General features: G+C 40.6%; 1 pseudogene; it reads left to right on the top strand.

The window, feature by feature from the left end:
- The first annotated feature begins 335 nt into the window (after window positions 1–335).
- LOC115518681 lies at window positions 336–1,639 on the top strand (annotated as a pseudogene).
- The last annotated feature ends 4,612 nt before the right edge of the window (window positions 1,640–6,251 follow it).

Below are 6,251 nucleotides of genomic sequence, written 5' to 3' on the forward strand. Positions count from 1 at the left end.
CGAGGCCACTATGCAATACAAAATTCCTGTACTCCCATACTGACATTTTCCCTGTACTTCTATTATGTCAGTATTTTTATACATTAAAATTTTGTGTAGGTATAATTTTCATCCCAGCTTTAGGTAAGTGGTCTGACTAGAAACAAAAAGAAAAACAAACCAGCAAAACACACAGATCTTAACAGTGAAGCTAATTGCCCTACCAAACAGGTCACGCATCTCTCCTTGTGCTGGTGCTTGGAGAACTTAGTGACACATACCTCAGAAAGTAACATTTTCCAAACTCAAAGGGGGAAAATAAAACTATTTGAAAGTAGAAGTCTATGTGAAAATTCATGACGTACAGCGGCCCTGCCCCAGTCTTTCTGGGCCTTCTTCCAATATTCTTTGTTTTCTGGAAAACACGACCCAGCAAACCAAAAAAAGATGATGGAATAGACGTGTACGAAAGTTTTGACTTGAAAAGTCTGAACCTAAAAGCGGAGTTACATGTGGGTTCACTGGACAAGCATCTATCTCTTTGGAATCAGATGAATCAGAAAGGTACAATTTACCACTTGTTGGCAGGAGAAGGGAGAGAACCGAGAGCTCAAGAAGCTGCCGCTGCGCCGCCAGCTTCGGGAGCGGGAGCCTCCGGTCATGTCCCTCCCCCACAACCCCTCCCCACCGCGTCTCCTGCATGCCCCGCCCCCGCGGCTCCTGCCCCTCCCACTCCCCCACTCCCGCAGGGCTCCTCTAACGTCCATCCCCATCCCCCCCCCCCCCCCCCCCCCGGCTCTGCACCCTCCCCCACGTGGCTGCTGCAAAGTCCACCCCTCTCCCCGCGACTCTTGCCCCCCCAACTCCTGCAGGCCCTCCCCCGACCCCGTGGCTCCTGCGCCCTTTTGGTTCTTCCTCAGTCCGCAGCCTGTTAGGCCTGGTGGATCGCTCTGAAGTTCTGGGCTGACAGAGTCATGCCTCGGTCGAAGATATTAAGGCATATAGGAAACTGGCACTGAAGTGGCGTCCTGATAAAATTTCCTGAGAATAAACAGGAAGTGGAGAGAAAACCGAAACAAGTAGCTGAGGCGTATGAGGTGTTATCAGATTCGGGACATCTAGGATAAATCCGGCAAAGAAGGATTAGGTGGAGGTGCAGGTCGTTTTGACAGTCCCTTTGAGTTTGGCTTCACCTATCACAACCCAGACCACGTCTTCAGGACATTTTTTGGCTTAAGGGACCCATTTTCATTTGGCCTCTTCAAAGACCCGTTTGGGGACTTTTTTGGTGGGGGGGGGGGGATCAAAGGGGTCCTTGCAGAAGCAGGAGCTGAAGCAAAGGTTGTTTTCCTCTGCCTTTAGTGGATTTCCATCTTTTGGAGGAGGATATTCTTCATTGATACAGGATTTACTTGCTTCGGTTCATCAGGTCACCGGGTTGGGTTGGGGATCATTTCATTTTCTTCCATGGCCTTTGGTGGTAGTGGGATGGGTAACCTCAAATCTACATCACCTTGTACTAAAATTGTTAATGGCAGAAAAATCACTACAAACGGCATTGTCGAGAATGGTCAAGAAAGAGTACAAGTTGAAGATGGTCAGATTAAAGTCCTTAATGATAAATGGTAAGCAGCGGCTGCCACATTTAGATAACAAATGATTAAGTGCCTGCATGTAACAGAAAGTTGATTATACGCAGCACCATTTGAGGATTAACAGAACTCTTTTCTTTTTCTTTTCTTTCTTCTTTTTTTTTTTTGAAGATTTCCGAGGAGCTCGGCTTTCAGTGTAACTGTACCTGTATTTATGCACAGCTCATCGAAGCCCTATTTATTATAGACTTGAGTTTGTTGTTGGAGCACCATAATAGGGCCTTTTTTTTTTTTTTTTTGTCGTTAAAATTGTTGTGGGGTGCCTGGGTGGTTCAGTGGGTTAAAGCATCAGAGTCTTGATTTTGGCTCAGGTCGTGATTTCACAGTTCACGGTTTGGAGCCTGGAACTGGGCTCAGTGCTGACCGTGTGGAACCTGCTTGGGTTCCCTCCCTCTCTCCCTCTCTCTCTGCCCCTCCCCTGCTCTTGCTTGCTCTCTCTCAAAAATAAATAAACTTAAAAAAAGTAAAATTGTTGTCAATCTCTGTACGCACTTTGCTTGTTTATTGAACACAATCCAAAGTGACTGGCTCTTTCATACACTGACACCAGTGTGGAACTGCGTTTGCGTTGGTTTGAAACGAGCCAAGTAGAGTCAGCCTGCTGTGAAGTTAACGTTGCCAGAATGAATCTTCCTCAAAATAAATTTCAATTTTTTTTCTGTATTTAGTAGTGAGGGATATTAGTGCATTAATGGTAATATGTCTCTCATTTAATATGCATTGAGGATGTTTTTTAGTTGTGCACAAATACTGGCATCTTATTCAGTTTTGCCAATTGTTTCAAATATGTAATGTTAAGCGTGGGTTTAAAATGTTAAGCTGGTAAACTGTGTCTTTATCAGTTGATTAAAAAAAAAGAAAAAGAAAAGAAACGCAAAAGTGTTTGGTGGATTCTTTCCTGAGCGGTAGAGCCTAAAAAAAAAAAAAAAAAAAAAAAAAGAAAAGAAAAAAAAAAAAAAAGGTACAACTTAGATTTTCTTTTGTTTTAGGTGGCAAAATGTCACCTTGAAAACTGATAGTTAGATATTTTATTTTACTTTTTTATCTTGCGAGGGGAGGGGCAGAGAGAGAGGGAGAGAGAGAGAATCCCAAGCAGATTTCACGAACCGTGACATCATGACCTGAGCCGAACAAAATCGAGTCAGATGCTTAGCTGACTGAGCCACCAAGGTGTCCCTGAGAGTTAGAGATTTTAAATTGAGTTAAAATTTTGGTTAGAAATGGTTTTATTAAATAATGTATAGGAAAAATCACATATATATGTGTGTGTATGGACATGTATGTGAAGCTTTGGAGCATTGGTAGATTTTAGAGTCCATTTAACCCAGTCTCATCAAGTCAACTACAAATGCAAGAGGGAGGGACCAAGAAAAAAATGCAAAGAATACACGGGGGTAGGTTGTCATTTTTCAAGATAGGACTATTTTGGACTTTTAAAATAGCTCACCCTATGAATTTGCTGGGATATACAATGTGGAAGGGATAACCCCAGGGCATCTTTCTTAAGACAAGATGGCTAAAGCAAAAATGAGAAGTGCAGGTAAGTGAAAAGGAGGAAATAGGAGTCCTTGACAGTCCTACCACCCAGAATAGCCACTTTAACAGCTTGGAGTATGTCCTTGCAGGACCCCCTCATCCATGTGTACACACACAAGCATGCACACATTTGGACCATCTTACGTGGAATTTTATAACATACTTTTCCCACTTAATTGTAAACCATGTCTATGATATTTAACGTCCATAAGTCTTTTTTACATGCTGTGGTTGGACACTTAGAATTGTTTTCGATATTCTGCTACTACAGAAACTCTGGAAGAACTTTTCCTTTTAGAAAAAATTTGAACTTACCCCTAATTATTTTCTTGGGTTAAGTTCCTATTTTTATAACTTCTGGCTCAAAGCGAATGCAGGTTTGGAGACTTTTGAAACAGCCTGTAGTGTTCTCCAGTTTATGTCCAATTTACACTGTGACTATTGGTATATATGGGCCATGGTTAGTTTGGAAGGTCTGAAGAAGTATTTTTAGTGCCAACTGTGACTGTGTTGCAAATCATAAATATTAGAACTAATGTTTGTTGTGTGGTTAGCTTAGAATAAAATATCATAGAGGTCAATACATGGCATATATTATTATCATTGAAATCCAGGACTTTTTAGAGGTCTAATTGAATGTCATGCAAATTATTTGACTGCTGGCCTTTCTAAGTGCTGAACATGTGGCAAACTTAGATATCATTAAAATATGATATTTGAAGAACTTCTGAAAAAATTGACATATATGCAAAGCAGATGCTTTATAATGATAAGTTTTGCACTTGAAATGCTGGGCCACCAGGATAAGACTAATGTCTTTGAGAATATGTAGATGTTTTGAACAAAGAAGCATATATTTAAAGAAAAAAATTCCTCAGATGGTTTCAGTAGTTAATTTTTAGTGGGGAATTCTTTCCTAATGGTGCTTGAATTATTTAACCCTCTTCGTTTATGGAATTATTATATGATATATTGAGTTGTATTTTAATTATAGAATTTGCATCTTTGCTCGTTTCTTTTAATGAAATCAGTAATTATTGGACAAGGGTCTACGTTATTAACGTTAAATTTTTTTGACCTTATTAACATATATCTTTGTTTAAAAGAGTGTTTAAATTTTGTTGACTTTTTCCCAGTCATCTCAATGGACAAGAAAAATACATGTAGTGAGGTTAGCATTATGTAGAGTTTCTTCAATATATCTAACTTCTTCTTTTAATCAAGTTTATTTTTATTTTGAGAGAGGGGCAGAGATAGAGGAGAGGGAGAGAATCCCAAGCAGGCTCCATGCTGTCAGTGCAGAGCCCGATGTGGGGCTCTATCCCATGAACCATGAGATCATGACCTGAGCTGAAATCAAGAATTGGACGCTCAACTGACTGAGCCACCCAAGCGCCCCATTATATCTATCTTCTTGTAAGTGAATGACTCCCTCAGTCCTTCATTTATCCATCCATTCATTTATCCATCCATTTACCCATCCATTTATTAATCCACCCACCTAACCATTCATCTAACACATTTTTATTGAGTACACTTTGTATCAAGTCCTGTGCTAGAACCCATTGGTAGCAATGAAGTTTAGCAAATTACCGGGGTAAATGTGTGTGGGTAAATAGAAAATTAAAGAACTTGGGATGAAAAAGTCACTTTTAATCTGTATTTCTGAAAGTTTTCGATAGGCTACCTTCTTGCAATATCCCAGCAGGCTATCCCTATTTATTCTTATGATTTGAGATTAGGTGGAACCTCATACTCATTTCATATTCAATAAAAATATTTACCATATATCTACTCTGAACCAGACCCTTTCCTATCAGTAGAAATAGAGGGTGAACAAACACACCAGCTCTTCTCTCATGGGGCATAATATCTGGACCATACCTCTCCTGCCCCACTAACCTCCTTACGTGTTAGCACTCTGTATTTCCACCTCCACACTGTATTGCAATTACCTGTTTATCAGTCAGCCAATCTCCTTAAGGGTAGAGCCTCTTCCATGCTTCCTGCTCTATTTCTAGCCCTAGGCACAGTTGCAGCTAAAATTGCCCTCTATATACTTATCAGATGTTCATTTAGCATCCCTTCAGCTTACTTCACAGTTCTATTTACCTTATCTGAACAAAATAATGTATATAACTCATGGCCATAAGAAACTTCTGTTTGACTTCAATTTAACTTTTCCAGGTTAAAGTCATATTATATCCTTCCACATGCCCTATGCAAACCACTCACAGTTCTCCAAATGGGCCCTGTTCCTTTACTCATATTTTCCCTTTCCCTAGAATAATTTCATCTCTCTTTGCTTCTCTTCTTTGAGGCCTACCTCAAATAAACTTGATCTGCAAAGCCTTCCCTGGGTGCCCTGATCAGAAACTATCACTCCTTCCCTCGTGCTGCCATAATGCATGGATTTTTAGAGTGCTTTTCTCTTTCTTTCTTCTCCCAACATCAAATAACAGTTCATTTAGTCTGTGTCTTCTCTGTTTGGGTGTAAGCTCCTCCAAGGAGGGAGTAGGTCTCATTCATTTTGGTCATCCTCACAATATCCAGAGCAGTGCTTTGTTCATAGCAGGAGGCCAGTAAATATTTAGCTTTTGGAATGAATGAAGGAATATATGAATACTCCTCTGCAATGAATGGGCTTCATGTGTGACTTAGTGGAAGAAGCTTATCGCAAAGGAATATGTTTATTGGGGATTAATGATATTGATAAAGGTGAAGGGAAGGGCAGTTCATGTGGATGGACACAAGAACAATAACCATGCGCCAGGGAAGTCAAGGAGTTTATGTGGAGAAAAATAATGGGATGAGGCTGGCTAACAGACAGGTTTAGAATCCAGAAGGCTTTCAGTGTACGGCCAAGGTGTAACATGGCCTTGGGCCCAGTGGAGGTAAGACACATTCTTGATTCCTGAATTGGATTTCAGATATCCAGATATTTGTGCACCAACTCATGCCCTCTTCTATCTGTTCCTATGTCCTTGACCAATACATTCAGTAGTAGGATGAAGTAGCTACAAGAGTTTGGAGAGAACGTTTATCCAACCAGGGCAGGTGTTATATTCAACTGGTGGGTATGGG

Source organism: Lynx canadensis, chromosome B4, assembly GCF_007474595.2.
Source record: "Lynx canadensis isolate LIC74 chromosome B4, mLynCan4.pri.v2, whole genome shotgun sequence".
NCBI lineage: Eukaryota > Metazoa > Chordata > Mammalia > Carnivora > Felidae > Lynx > Lynx canadensis.